Raw genomic sequence first — 16,633 nt, forward strand, 5'->3', positions numbered from 1 at the left:
TGGCGGTGTACATATTTCCATGTTCATAAAGATGGCGGTGTAGATATTTCCATGTTTATAGACATGGCGGTGCAGATATTTCCATGTTTATACAGATAGCGGTGTAGATATTTCCATGTTTATACAGTTAGCTGTGTAGATATTTCCAGCGTTTTACAGATGGCGGTGTAGATATTTCCATGTTCATACAGATGGCGGTGTAGATATTTCCATGTTTATAGAGATGGCGGTGTAGATATTTCCATGTTTATACAGATGGCGGTGTAGATATTTCCATGTTTATACAGATGGCGGTGTAGATATTTCCATGTTTATAGAGATGGCGGTGTAGATATTTCCATGTTTATAAAGATAGCGGTGTAGATATTTCCATGTTTATAGAGATAGCTGTGTAGATATTTCCATCTTTATACAAATGGCGGTGTAGATATTTCCATGTTTATACAGAAGGCGGTGTAGATATTTCCGTGTTTATAGAGATGGCGGTGTAGATATTTCCATGTTTATACAGATAGCGGTGAAGATATTTCCATGTTTATACACATAGCTGTGTAGATATTTACATCTTTATACAAATGGCGGTGTAGATATTTCCATGTTTATACAGAGGGAGGTGTAGATATTTCCATGTTTATACAGATGGCGGTGTAGGTATTTCCATGTTTATAGAGATGGCGGTGTAGATATTTCTATGTTTATAGAGATAGCGGTGTAGTTATTTCCATGTTAATAGGCACGGCGGTGTAGATATTTCCATGTTTATAGAGATGGCGGTGTAGATATTTCAATGCTTATACAGATGGCAGTGTAGATATTTCCATGTTTGTAGAGATGGCGGTGTAGATATTTCCATGTTTTGAGATAGCAGTGTAGTTATTTACATGTAAATAGGCATAGCGGTGAAGATATTTCCATGTTTATAGAGATAGAGGTGTAGATATTTCCTAGTTTAAACAGATAGCGGTGTAGATATTTCCATGTTTATAGAGATAGCGGTGTAGACATTTCCAAATTTATACAGATAGTGGTGAGGATATTTAAAGGTTCATACAGATGTTGGTGTAGATATTTCCATCCTTATACAGATAGCGGTGTAGATATTTCCATGTTTATACAGATGGCGGTGTAGATATTTCCATCTTTATACAGATGGCGGTGTAGATATTTCCATGTTCATAGAGATGGCGGTGTAGATATTTCCATGTTTATAGAGATAGCGGTGTAGATATTTCCATGTTTATACAGATGGCGGTGTAGATATTTCCATCTGTATACAGATGGCGGTGTACATATTTCCATGTTCATACAGATGGCGGTGTAGATATTTCCATGTTTTTAGACATGGCGGTGTAGACATTTCCATGTTTATACTGATAGCAGTATAGATATTTCCATGTTTATACAGTTAGCTGTGTAGGTATTTCCATCGTTATACAGATGGCGGTGTAGATATTTCCATGTTTATAGAGATGGTGGTGTAGATATTTCCATGTTTATACAGATAGCGGTGAAGATATTTCCATGTTTACACAGATTGCTGTGTAGATATTTACATCTTTATACAAATGGTGGTGTAGATATTTCCATATTTATGCAGATGGCGGTGTAGATATTTCCATGTTTATACAGATGGCGGTGTAGATATTTCCATGTTTATAGAGATAGCGGTGTAGTTATTTCCATGTTAATAGGCATAGCGGTGTAGATATTTCCATGTTTATACAGATGGCGGTGTAGATATTTCCATGTTTATAGAGATGGCGGTGTAGATATTTCCATGTTTATAGAGATAGCGGTGTAGTTATTTCCATGTTAATAGGCATAGCGGTGTAGATATTTCCATGTTTATAGAGACAGAGGTGTAGGTATTTCCTTGTTTATACAGATAGCAGTGTAGATATTTCCATGTTTATAGAGATAGCGGTGTAGACATTTCCACATTTATACAGATAGTGGTGTAGATATTTAAAGGTTCATACAGATGGTGGTGTAGATATTTCCATCCTTATAAAGATAGCGGTGTAGATATTTCCATCTTTATACAAATGGTGGTGTAGATATTTCCATGTTTATACAGAAGGCGGTGTAGATATTTCCATCTTTATACTGATGGCGGTGTATATATATCCTTGTTTATATAGATGGCATTGTAGATATTTCCATGTTTATACAGATGGCAGTGTAGATATTTCCATGTTTATAGAGATGGCGTAAATATTTCCATGTTTATAGAGATCGTGTTGTAGTTATTTCCATGATAATAGGCATAGCGGTGTAGATATTTCCATGTTTATAGAGATAGAGGTGTAGACATTGCCACGTTTATACAGATAGCGGTGTAGATATTTCCATGTTTATAGAGATAGCGGTGTAGAAATTTCCATGTTTATACAGATGGTGGTGTAGACATTTCCATCTTTAGACAGATGGCGGTGTAGATATTTCCAGGTTTACACAGATAGCTGTGTAGATATTTCCATGTTTACACAGATAGCGGTGTAGATATTTCCATGTTTATACAGATAGCGGTGTAGATATTTCCATGTTTATAGAGATAGCGGTGAAGACATTTCCACATTTATACTGATACCGGTGTAGATATTTAAAGGTTTATACAGATGGCGGTGTAGATATTTCCATGTTTATAGAGATGGCGGTGTAGATATTTCCATGCTTATACAGGTGGCGGTGTAGATATTTCCATCTTTATACAGATGGCGGTGCAGATATTTCTATCCTTATACAGATGGCGGTGTAGGTATTTAAATGTTTATACACAAGGCGGTGTAGATGTTTCCATCTTTATACAGATGGCGGTGTAGATATTTCCATGTTTATAGAGATGGCGGTGTAGATATTTCCATGAGTATACAGATAGCGGTGAAGATATTTCCATGTTTATACAGATAGCTGTGTAGATATTTACATCTTTATACAAATGGCGGTGTAAATATTTCCATGTTTATACAGATCTCGGTGTAGATATTTCCATGTTTATACAGATGGCGGTGAAGGTATTTCCATGTTTATAGAGATGGCGGTGTAGATATTTCCATGTTTATAGCGATAGAGGTGTAGTTATTTCCATGTTAATAGGCATAGCGGTGTAGATATTTCCATGTTTATAGAGATGGCCGTGTAGATATTTCCATGTTTATAGAGATGGCGGTGTAGATATTTCCGTGTTTATAGAGATAGCGGTGTAGTTATTTCCATGTTGATAGGCATAGCGGTGTATATATTTCCATGTTCATAGAGACAGAGGTGTAGATATTTCCTTGTTTATACAGATAGCGTTGTAGATATTTCCATGTTTATAGAGATAGCGGTGTAGACATTTCCACATTTAAACAGATAGTGGTGTAGATATTTAAAGGTTCATACAGATGGTGGTGTAGATATTTCCATCCTTATACAGATAGCGGTTTAGATATTTCCATGTTTGTACAGATGGCTTTGTAGATATTTCCATCTTTATACAGATGGCTATGTAGATATTTCCATGTTCATAGAGACGGCGGTGTAGATATTTCCATGTTTACAGAGATAGAGGTGTAGATATTTCTCTGTTTATAGAGATAGCGGTGAAGATATTTATATGTTTATACAGATGGCGGTGTAGATATTTCCATCTCTATACGGATGGCGGTGTACGCATTTCCATGTTCATACAGATGGCGGTGTAGATATTTCCATGATTATAGACATGGCGGTGTAGATATTTCCATGTTTATACAGATAGCGGTGTAGATATTTCAATGTTTATACAGTTAGCTGTGTAGATATTTCCAGCATTTTACAGATGGCAGTGTAGTTATTTCCATGTTCATACAGATGGCGGTGTAGATATTTCCATGTTTATAGAGATGGCGGTGTAGATATTTCAATGTTTATACTGATGGCGGTGTAGATATTTCCATGTTTATACAGATGGCGGTGTAGATATTTCCATGTTCACAGAGATGGCGGTGTAGACATTTCCATGTTTATACAGATAGCGTTGTAGATATTTCCATGTTTATACAGATAGCTGTGTAGATATTTCCATCTTTATACAAATGGCGGTGTAGATATTTCCATGTTTATACAGAAGGCGGCGTAGACATTTCCATGTTTATAGAGATGGCGGTGTTGATATTTCCATGTTTATACAGATAGCGGTGAAGATATTTCAATGTTTATACAAATAGCTGTTTAGATATTTACATCTTTATACAAATGGCGGTGTACATATTTCCATGTTCATACAGATGGCAGTGTAGATATTTCCATATTTATAGACATGGCGGTGTAGATATTTCCAAGTTTATTCAGATAGCGGTGTAGATATTTCCATGTTTATACAGTTAGCTGTGTAGATATTTCCATCGTTTTACAGATGGCGGTGTAGATATTTCCATGTTCATACAGATGGCAGTGTAGATATTTCCATGTTTATAGAGATGGCGGTGAAGATATTTCCATGTTTATACAGATGGCGGTGTACATATTTCCATGTTTATAGAGATGGCGGTGTAGATATTTCCATGTTTATAGAGATAGCGGTGTAGATATTTCCATGTTTATACACATAGCTGTGTAGATATTTCCATCTTTAAACAAATGGTCGTGTAGATATTTCCATGTTTATACAGAAGGCGGTGTAGATATTTCCATCTTTATACAAATGGCGGTGTATATATATCCTTGTTTATATAGATGGCGGTGTAGATATTTCCATGTTTATACAGATGGCGGTGTAGATATTTCCAAGTTTATAGAGATAGCGGTGTAGACATTTCCATATTTATACAGATAGTGGTGTAGATATTTAAAGGTTCATACAGATGGTGGTGTAGATATTTCCATCCTTATACAGATAGCGGTGTAGATATTTCCATGTTTGTACAGATGGCGGTGCAGATATTTCCATCTTTAAACAGATGGCGGTGTAGATATTTCCATCTTTACAGAAATAGAGGTGTAGATATTTCCTTGTTTATAGAGATAGCGGTGTAGATATTTCCATGTTTATATAGATGGCGGTTGTTGATATTGCCATCTCTATACGGATGGCGGTGTATATATTTCCATGTTCATAAAGATGGCGGTGTAGATATTTCCATGTTTATAGAAATGGCGGTGTAGATATTTCCATGTTTATACAGATAGCGGTGTAGATATTTCCATGTTTATACAGTTAGCTGTGTAGATATTTCCAGCGTTTTTCAGATGGCGGTGTAGATATTTCCATGTTCATACAGATGGCGGTGTAGATATTTCCATGTTTATAGAGATGGCGTTGTAGATATTTCCATGTTTATACAGATGGCGGTGTAGATATTTCCATGTTTATACAGATGGCGGTGTAGATATTTCCATGTTTATAGAGATGACGGTGTAGATATTTCCATGTTTATAAAGATAGCGGTGTAGATATTTCCATGTTTATAGAGATAGCTGTGTAGATATTTCCATCTTTATACACATAGCTGTGTAGATATTTACATCTTTATACAAATGGCGGTGTAGACATTTCCATGTTTATACAGATGGAGGTGTAGATATTTCCATGTTTATACAGATGGCGGTGTAGGTATTTCCATGTTTATAGAGATGGCGGTGTAGATATTTCTATGTTTATAGAGATAGCAGTGTAGTTATTTCCATGTTAATAGGCACAGCGGTGTAGATATTTCCATGTTTATAGAGATGGCGGTGTAGATATTTCAATGTTTATACAGATGGCAGTGTAGATATTTCCATGTTTGTAGAGATGGCGGTGTAGATATTTCCATGTTTAGAGATAGTGGTGTAGTTATTTACATGTAAATAGGCATAGCGGTGAAGATATTTCCATGTTTATAGACATAGAGGTGTAGATATTTCCTAGTTTAAACAGATAGCGGTGTAGATATTTCCATGTTTATAGAGATAGCGGTGTAGACATTTCCACGTTTATACAGTAAGCGGTGTAGATATATCCATGTTCATACAGATGGCGGTGTAGATATTTCCATCCTTATACAGATAGCGGTGTAGATATTTCCAAGTTTATACAGACAGCGGTGTAGATATTTCCACGTTTATGGAGATGGTGGTGTAGATATTTCCATGTTTATAGAGATAACGTTGTAGTTATTTCAATGTTAGTAGGCATAGCGTTGTGGATATTTCCATGTTTATAGAGACAGTGGTGTAGACGTTTCCTTGTTTATACAGATAGCAGTGTAGATATTTCCATGTTTATAGAGATAGCGGTGTAGACATTTCCAAATTTATACAGATAGTGGTGAGGATATTTAAAGGTTCATACAGATGTTGGTGTAGATATTTCCATCCTTATACAGATAGCAGTGTAGATATTTCCATGTTTATACAGAAGGCGGTGTAGATATTTCCATGTTTATACAGATGGCGGTGTAGATATTTTCATGTTCATAGAGATGGCGGTGTAGATATTTCCATGTTTATAGAGATAGCGGTGTAGATATTTCCATGTTTATACAGATGGCGGTGTAGATATTTCCATCTGTATACAGATGGCGGTGTACATATTTCCATGTTCATACAGATGGCGGTGTAGATATTTCCATGTTTTTAGACATGGCGGTGTAGACATTTCCATGTTTACACAGATAGCAGTATAGATATTTCCATGTTTTTACAGTTAGCTGTGTAGGTATTTCCATCGTTATACAGATGGTGGTGTAGATATTTCCATGTTTATAGAGATGGCGGTGTAGATATTTCCATGTTTATACAGATAGCGGTGAAGATATTTCCATGTTTATACAGATTGCTGTGTAGATATTTACATCTTTATACAAATGGTGGTGTAGATATTTCCAAATTTATGCAGATGGCGGTGTAGATATTTCCATGTTTATACAGATGGCGGTGTAGATATTTCCATGTTTATAGAGATAGCGGTGTAGTTATTTCCATGTTAATAGGCATAGCGGTGTAGATATTTCCATGTTTATACAGATGGCGGTGTAGATATTTCCATGTTTATAGAGATGGCGGTGTAGATATTTCCATGTTTATAGAGATAGCGGTGCAGTTATTTCCATGTTAATAGGCATAGCGGTGTAGATATTTCCATGTTTATAGAGACAGAGGTGTAGGTATTTCCTTGTTTATACAGATAGCAGTGTAGATATTTCCATGTTTATAGAGATAGCGGTGTAGACATTTCTACATTTATACAGATAGTGGTGTAGATATTTAAAGGTTCATACAGATGGTGGTGTAGATATTTCCAGCCTTATACAGATAGCGGTGTAGATATTTCCATGTTTGTACAGATGGCGGTGTAGATATTTCCATCTTTATACAGATGGCGGTGTAGATATTTCCATGTTTACAGAAATAGAGGTGTAGATATTTCCTTGTTTAAAGAGATAGCGGTGTAGATATTTCCATGTTTATACAGATGGCGGTGTAGATATTTCCATCTCTATACGGATGGCGGTGTACATATTTCCATGTTCATACAGATGGAAGTGTAGATATTTCCATGTTTATAGACATGGCGGTGTAGATATTTCCATGTTTATACAGATAGTGGTGTAGATATTTCCATGTTTATACAGTTAGCTGTGTAGATATTTCCAGCGTTTTACAGATGGCCGTGTAGATATTTCCATGTTCATACAGATGGCGGTGTAGATATTTCCATGTTTATAGAGATGGCGGTGTAGATATTTCCAAGTTTATACAGATGGCGGTGTAGATATTTCCATGTTTATACAGATGGCGGTGTAGATATTTCCATGTTTATAGAGATGGCGGTGTAGATATTTCCATGTTTATACAGATAGTGATGTAGATATTTCCATGTTTATACAGATAGCTGTGTAGATATTTCCATCTTTATACAAATGGCGGTGTAGATATTTCCATGTTTATACAGAAGGCGGTGTAGATATTTCCGTGTTTATAGAGGTGGCGGTGTAGATATTTCCATGTTTATATAGATAGCAGTGAAGATATTTCCATGTTTATACAAATAGCCGTGTAGTTATTTACATCTTTATACACATGGCGGTGTAGATATTTCCATGTTTATACAGATGGCGGTGTAGATATTTCCATGTTTATACAGATGGCGGTGTAGGTATTTCCATGTTTATAGAGATGGCGGTGTAGATATTTCCATGTTTATAGAGTTAGCGGTGTAGTTATTTCCATGTTAATAGGCATAGCAGTGCAGATATTTCTACGTTTATAGAGATAGCGGTGTAGATATTTCCATGTTTATACAGATGGCAGTGTAGATATTTCCATGTTTATAGAGATGGCGGTGTAGATATTTCCATGTTGAGAGATAGCGGCGTAGTTATTTCCATGTAAATAGGCATAGCGGTGAAGATAATTCCATGTTTATAGAGATAGAGGTGTAGATATTTCCTAGTTTAAACACATAGCGGTGTAGATATTTCCATGTTTATAGAGATAGCGGTGTAGACATTTCCACGTTTATACAGTAAGCGGTGTAGATATATCCATGTTCATACAGATGGCGTAGATATTTCCATCCTTATACAGATAGCGGTGTGGATATTTTAAAGTTTATACAGACAGCGGTGTAGATATTTCCATGCTTATGGAGATGGCGGTGTAGATATTTCCATGTTTATAGAGATAACGGTGTAGTTATTTCAATGTTAATAGGCATAGCGGTGTCGATATTTCCATGTTTATAGAGACAGTGGTGTAGACGTTTCCTTGTTTATACAGATAGCGGTGTAGATATTTCCATATTTATAGAGATAGCGGTGTAGACATTTCCAAATTCATACAGATAGTGGTGAGGATATTTAAGGTTCATACAGATGGTGGTGTAGATATTTCCATCCTTATACAGATAGTGGTGTATATATTTCCATGTTTATACAAATGGCGGTGTAGATATTTCCATGTTCATAGAGATGTCGGTGTAGATATTTCCATGTTTATAGAGATAGCGGTGTAGATATTTCCATGTTTGTACAGATGGCGGTGTAGATATTTCCATCTTTATACAGATGGCGGTGTAGATATTTCAATGTTCATAGAGATGGCGGTGTAGATATTTCCATGTTTACAGAAATAGAGGTGTAGATATTTCCTTGTTTATAGAGATAGTGGTGTAGATATTGCCATGTTTATACAGATGGCGGTGTAGATATTTCCATCTCTATACGGATGGCGGTGTACATATTTCCATGTTCAGACAGATGGCGGTGTAGATATTTCCACGTTTATAGACATGGCGGTGTAGATATTTCCATGTTTATACAGACAGCGGTGTAGATATTTCCATGTTTATACAGTTAGCTGTGTAGATATTTCCATCGTTTTACAGATGGCGGTGTAGATATTTCCATGTTCATACAGATGGCGGTGTAGATATTTCCATGTTTATAGAGATGGCGGTGTAGATATTTCCATGTTTATACAGATGGCGGTGCAGATATTTCCATGTTTATACAGATGGCGGTGCACATATTTAAATGTTTATAGAGATGGCGGTGTAGATAATTCCATGTTTATACAGATATCGGTGTAGATATCTCCATGTTTATACAGATAGCTGTGTAGATATTTCCATCTTTATACAAATGGCGGTGTAGATATTTCCATGTTTATACAGAAGGCGGTGCAGATATTTCCGTGTTTATAGAGATGGCGGTGTAGATATTTCCATGTTTATACAGATAGTGGTGAAGATATTTCCATGTTTATACAAATAGCTGTGTAGATATTTACTTCTTTATACAAATGGCGGTGTAGATATTTCCATGTTTATACAGATGGTGGTGTAGATATTTCCATGTTTATACAGATGGCGGTGTAGGTTTTTCCATGTTTATAGAGATGGCGGTGTAGATATTTCCATGTTTATAGGGATAGCGGTGTAGTTATTTCCATGTTAATAGGCATAGCGGTGTAGATATTTCCATGTTTATACAGATGGCGTTGTAGATATTTCCATGTTTATAGAGATGGCAGTGTAGATATTTCCTTGTTTATTGAGATAGCGGTGTAGTTATTTCCATGTTAATAGGCATAGCGGTGTAGATATTTCCATGTTTATAGAGACAGAGGTGTTGATATTTCCTTGTTTATACAGATAGCGGTGTAGATATATCCATCTCTATGCGGATGGCGGTGTACACATTTGCATGTTCATACAGATGGCGGTGTAGATATTTCCATTTTTATAGACATGGCGGTATAGATATTTCCATGTTTATACAGATAGCGGTGTAGATATTTCCATGTTTATACAGTTAGCTGTGTAGATATTTCCATCGTTTTACAGATGGCGGTGTATATATTTCCATGTTCATACAGATGGCAGTGTAGATATTTCCATGTTTATAGAGATGATGGTGTAGATATTTCCATGTTTATACAGATGGCGGTGTAGATATTTCCATGTTTATAGAGATGGCGGTGTAGATATTTCCATGTTTATAGAGATGGCGGTGTAGATACTTCCATGTTTATACAGATAGCGGTGTAGATATTTCCATGTTTATACAGATAGCTGTGTAGATATTTCCATCTTTATACAAATGGCGGTGTAGATATTTCCATGTTTATACAGAAGGCGGTGTAGATATTTCCATCTTTATACAGATGGTGGTGTATATATATCCTTGTTTATATAGATGGCGGTGTAGATATTTCCATGTTTATACAGATGGCAGTGTAGATATTTCCATGTTTATAGAGATGGCGTTGTAAATATTTCCATGTTTATAGAGATCGCGTTGTAGTTATTTCCATGATTATAGGCATAGCGGTGTAGATATTTCCATGTTTATAGAGATAGAGGTGTAGATATTTCCTTGTTTATACAATTCGCAGTGTAGTTATTTCCATGTTTATAGAGATAGCGGTGTAGACATTGCCACGTTTATACACATAGCGGTGTAGATATTTCCATGTTTATAGAGATGGCGGTGTAGAAATTTCCATGTTTATACAGATAGCTGTGTAGAAATTTCCATCTTTATACAGATGGTGGTGTAGACATTTCCATCTTTAGACAGATGGCGGTGTAGATATTTCCAGGTTTACACAGATAGCGGTGTAGATATTTCCATGTTTACACAGATAGCGGTGTAGATATTTCCATCTTTATACAAATGGCGGTGTAGATATTTCCATGTTTATACAGAAGGCGGTGCAGATATTTCCGTGTTTATAGAGATGGCGGTGTAGATATTTCCATGTTTATACAGATAGTGGTGAAGATATTTCCATGTTTATAGAAATAGCTGTGTAGATATTTACTTCTTTATACAAATGGCGGTGTAGATATTTCCATGTTTATACAGATGGTGGTGTAGATATTTCCATGTTTATAGAGATAGCGGTGAAGACATTTCCACATTTATACAGATAGCGGTGTAGATATTTAAAGGTTCATACAGATGGCGGTGTAGATATTTCCATGTTTATAGAGATGGCGGTGTTGATATTTCCATGCTTATACAGGTGGCGGTGTAGATATTTCCATCTTTATACAGATGGTAGTGCAGATATTTCCATCTTTATACAGATGGCGGTGTAGATAGTTCCATGTTCATACACAAGGCGGTGTAGATATTTCCATCTTTATACAGATGGCGGTGTAGATATTTCCATGTTTATACAGATGGCGGTGTAGATATTTTCATCTCTATACAGATGGCGCTGTACATATTTCCATGTTCATACAGATGGCGGTGAAGATATTTCCATGTTTTTATACATGGCGGTGTAGATATTTCCATCCTCATACAGATAGCGGTGTAGATATTTCCATGTTTATACAGATGGCGGTGTAGATATTTCCATCTTTATACAGATGGCGGTGTAGATATTTACATGTTCATAGAGATGGCGGTGTAGATATTTCCATGTTTACAGAGATAGAGGTGTAGATATTTCCTTGTTTATAGAGATAGCGGTGAAGATTTTTACATGTTTATACAGATGGCGTTGTAGATATTTCCATCTCTATACAGATGGCGTTGTACATATTTCCATGTTCATACACATGGCGGTGTAGATATTTCCATGTTTTTAGACATGGTGGTGTAGATATTTCCATGTTTATACAGATAGCGGTGTAGATATTTCCATGTTTATACAGTTAGCTGTGTAGATGTTTCCATCGTTATACAGATAGCGGTGTAGATATTTCCATGTTCTTACAGATAGCGGTGTAGATATTTCCATGTTTATACAGTTAGCTGTGTAGATATTTCCATCGTTATTCAGATGACCGTGTAGATATTCCCATGTTCAGACAGATGGCGGTGTAGATATTTCCACGTTTCTACAGATGACGGTGTAGATATTTCCATGTTTATACTGAATGCGGTGTAGATATTTCCATGTTTATAGAGATGACAGTGTAGATATTTCCAGGTTTATTGAGATGACAGTGTAGTTATTTCCATGTTAATAGGCATAGCGGTGTAGATATTTCCATGTTTATAGAGGTGGCGGTGTAGATATTTCCATGTGCATACAGATGGCGGTGTAGATATTTCCATCTTTATACAGATGACGGTGGAGATATTTCCATGTTTATACAGAAGGCGGTGTAGATATTTCCATGTTTGTACAGATGGCAGTGTAGACATTTCCATGTTTATAGAGATGGCGGTGTAGATATTTCCATGTTTATAGAGATACCTGTGTAGTTATTTCCATGTAAATAGGCATAGCAGTGTAGATCTTTCCATGTTTATAGAGATAGAGGTGTACATATTTCCTAGTTTAAACAGATAGCGGTGTAGACATTTCCATGTTTATAGAGATAGCGGTGTAGGCATTTCCACGTTTACAGTAAGCGGTGTAAATATATCCGTGTTCATACAGATGGTGGTGTTGATATTTCCACCCTTATACAGATTGCGGTGTATATATTTCCATGTTTATACAGTTAGCTGTGTAGACATTTCCATCGTTATACAGATGGCCATGTAGATATTTCCATGTTCATACAGATGGCGGTGTAGATATTTCGATGTTTATACAGACGATGGTGTATATATTTCCATGTTTATACAGAAGGCGGTGTAGATATTCCCATGTTTATAGAGATGGCAGTGTAGATATTTCCATGTTTACACAGATGGCGGTGTAGTTATTTCCACGTTTATACAGATAGCTGTGTATGTATTTACAACTTTATACAAATGGCGGTGTAGATATTTCCATGTTTAGACAGATGGCGGTGTAGATATTTCCATCTTTATACAGATGGCGGTGTAGGTATTTCCATGTTTATAGAGATGGCGGTGTAGATATTTCCATGTTTATAGACATAGTGGTTTAGTTATTTCCATGTTAATAGGCATAGCGGTGTAGATATTTCCATGTTTATAGAGATAAAGGTGTAGATATTTCCTTGTTTGTACAGATAGCGGTGTAGATATTTCCGTGTTTATAGAGATAGCGGTGCAGACATTGCCACGATTATAAAGATAGCGGTGTAGATATTTCCATGTTTATAGAGATGTCGGTGTAGATATTTCCATCCTTATACAGATAGCGGTGTAGATATTTCCATGTTTATACAGATGGCGGTGTAAATATTTCCATCTTTTTACAGATGGCGGTGTAGATATTTCCATGTTCATAGAGATGGCGGTGTAGATATTTCCATGTTTACAGACATTAAGGTGTAGATATTTCCTTGTTTATAGAGATAGCGGTGTAGATATTTCCATGTTTATAGAGATAGAGGTGTACATATTTCCTAGTTTAAACAGATAGCGGTGTAGACATTTCCATGTTTATAGAGATAGCGGTGTAGGCATTTCCACGTTTACAGTAAGCGGTGTAAATATATCCATGTTCATACAGATGGTGGTGTTGATATTTCCACCCTTATACAGATAGCGGTGTATATATTTCCATGTTTATACAGTTAGCTGTGTAGATATTTCCATCGTTATACAGATGGCGGTGTAGATATTTCCATGTTCATACAGATGGCGGTGTAGATATTTCGATGTTTATACAGACGATGGTGTATACATTTCCGTGTTTATACAGAAGGCTGTGTAGATATTCCCGTGTTTATAGAGATGGCAGTGTAGATATTTCCATGTTTACACAGATGGCGGTGTAGTTATTTCCACGTTTATACAGATAGCTGTGTATGTATTTACAACTTTATACAAATGGCGGTGTAGATATTTCCATGTTTAGACAGATGGCGGTGTAGATATTTCCATCTTTATACAGATGGCGGTGTAGGTATTTCCATGTTTATAGAGATGGCGGTGTAGATATTTCCATGTTTATAGACATAGCGGTGTAGTTATTTCCATGTTAATAGGCATAGCGGTGTAGATATTTCCATGTTTATAGAGATAAAGGTGTAGATATTTCCTTGTTTGTACAGATAGTGGTGTAGATATTTCCGTGTTTATAGAGATAGCGGTGCAGACATTGCCACGATTATACAGATAGCGGTGTAGATATTTCCATGTTTATAGAGATGTCGGTGTAGATATTTCCATCCTTATACAGATAGCGGTGTAGATATTTCCGTGTTTATACAGATGGCGGTGTAGATATTTCCATCTTTATACAGATGGCGGTGTAGATATTTCCATGTTCATAGAGATGGCGGTGTAGATATTTCCATGTTTACAGACATTAAGGTGTAGATATTTCCTTGTTTATAGAGATAGCGGTGTAGATATTTCCATGTTTATACAGATGGCGGTGTACATATTTCCATCTCTATATAGATGGCGGTGTAGATATTTCCATGTTCATAGAGATAGCGGTGTAGACATTGCTACGATTATACATATAGCGGTGTAGTTATTTCCATGTTTTTTTTTTTTATTATACTTTAAGTTTTAGGGTACATGTGCGCATTGTGCAGGTTAGTTACTTATGTATACATGTGCCATGCTGGTGGTATATCTCCCAATGCTATCCCTCCCCCCTCCCCCCACCCCACAACAGTCCCCAGAGTGTGATATTCCCCTTCCTGTGTCCATGTGATCTCATTGTTCAATTCCCACCTATGAGTGAGAATATGCGGTGTTTGGTTTTTTGTTCTTGCGATAGTTTACTGAGAATGATGGTTTCCAATTTCATCCATGTCCCTACAAAGGACATGAACTCATCATTTTTTATGGCTGCATAGTATTCCATGGTGTATATGTGCCACATTTTCTTAATCCAGTCTATCATTATTGGACATTTGGGTTGGTTCCAAGTCTTTGCTATTGTGAATAATGCCGCAATAAACATACGTGTGCATGTGTCTTTATAGCAGCATGATTTATAGTCCTTTGGGTATATACCCAGTAATGGGATGGCTGGGTCCAGTGGTATTTCTAGTTCTAGATCCCTGAGGATTCGCCACACTGACTTCCACAATGGTTGAACTAGTTTACAGTCCCACCAACAGTGTAAAAGTGTTCCTATTTCTCCACATCCTCTCCAGCACCTGTTGTTTCCTGACTTTTTAATGATTGCCATTCTAACTGGTGTGAGATGATATCTCATAGTGGTTTTGATTTGCATTTCTCTGATGGCCAGTGATGATGAGCATTTTTTCATGTGTTTTTTGGCTGCATAAATGTCTTCTTTTGAGAAGTGTCTGTTCATGTCCTTCGCCCACTTTTTGATGGGGTTGTTTGTTTTTTTCTTGTAAATTTGTTTGAGTTCATTGTAGATTCTGGATATTAGCCCTTTGTCAGATGAGTAGGTTGCGAAAATTTTCTCCCATGTTGTAGGTTGCCTGTTCACTCTGATGGTAGTTTCTTTTGCTGTGCAGAAGCTCTTTAGTTTAATTAGATCCCATTTGTCAATTTTGGCTTTTGTTGCCATTGCTTTTGGTGTTTTGGACATGAAGTCCTTGCCCACGCCTATGTCCTGAATGGTAATGCCTAGGTTTTCTTCCAGGGTTTTTATGGTTTTAGGTCTAAGGTTTAAATCTTTAATCCATCTTGAATTGATTTTTGTATAAGGTGTAAGGAAGGGATCCAGTTTCAGCTTTCTACATATGGCTAGCCAGTTTTCCCAGCACCATTTATTAAATAGGGAATCCTTTCCCCATTGCTTGTTTTTCTCAGGTTTGTCAAAGATCAGATAGTTGTAGGTATGCGGCGTTATTTCTGAGGGCTCTGTTCTGTTCCATTGATCTATATCTCTGTTTTGGTACCAGTACCATGCTGTTTTTGTTACTGTAGCCTTGTAGTATAGTTTGAAGTCAGGTAGTGTGATGCCTCCAGCTTTGTTCTTTTGGCTTAGGATTGACTTGGTGATGCGGGCTCTTTTTTGGTTCCATATGAACTTTAAAGTAGTTTTTTCCAATTCTGTGAAGAAAGTCATTGGTAGCTTGATGGGGATGGCATTGAATCTGTAAATTACCTTGGGCAGTATGGCCATTTTCACGATATTGATTCTTCCTACCCATGAGCATGGAATGTTCTTCCATTTGTTTGTATCCTCTTTTATTTCCTTGAGCAGTGGTTTGTAGTTCTCCTTGAAGAGGTCCTTCACATCCCTTGTAAGTTGGATTCCTAGGTATTTTATTCTCTTTGAAGCAATTGTGAATGGGAGTTCACTCATGATTTGGCTCTCTGTTTGTCTGTTGTTGGTGTATAAGAATGCTTGTGATTTTTGTACA

This window comes from Gorilla gorilla, chromosome 10, assembly GCF_029281585.2.
Source record: "Gorilla gorilla gorilla isolate KB3781 chromosome 10, NHGRI_mGorGor1-v2.1_pri, whole genome shotgun sequence".
Taxonomy (NCBI): Eukaryota; Metazoa; Chordata; class Mammalia; order Primates; family Hominidae; genus Gorilla; species Gorilla gorilla.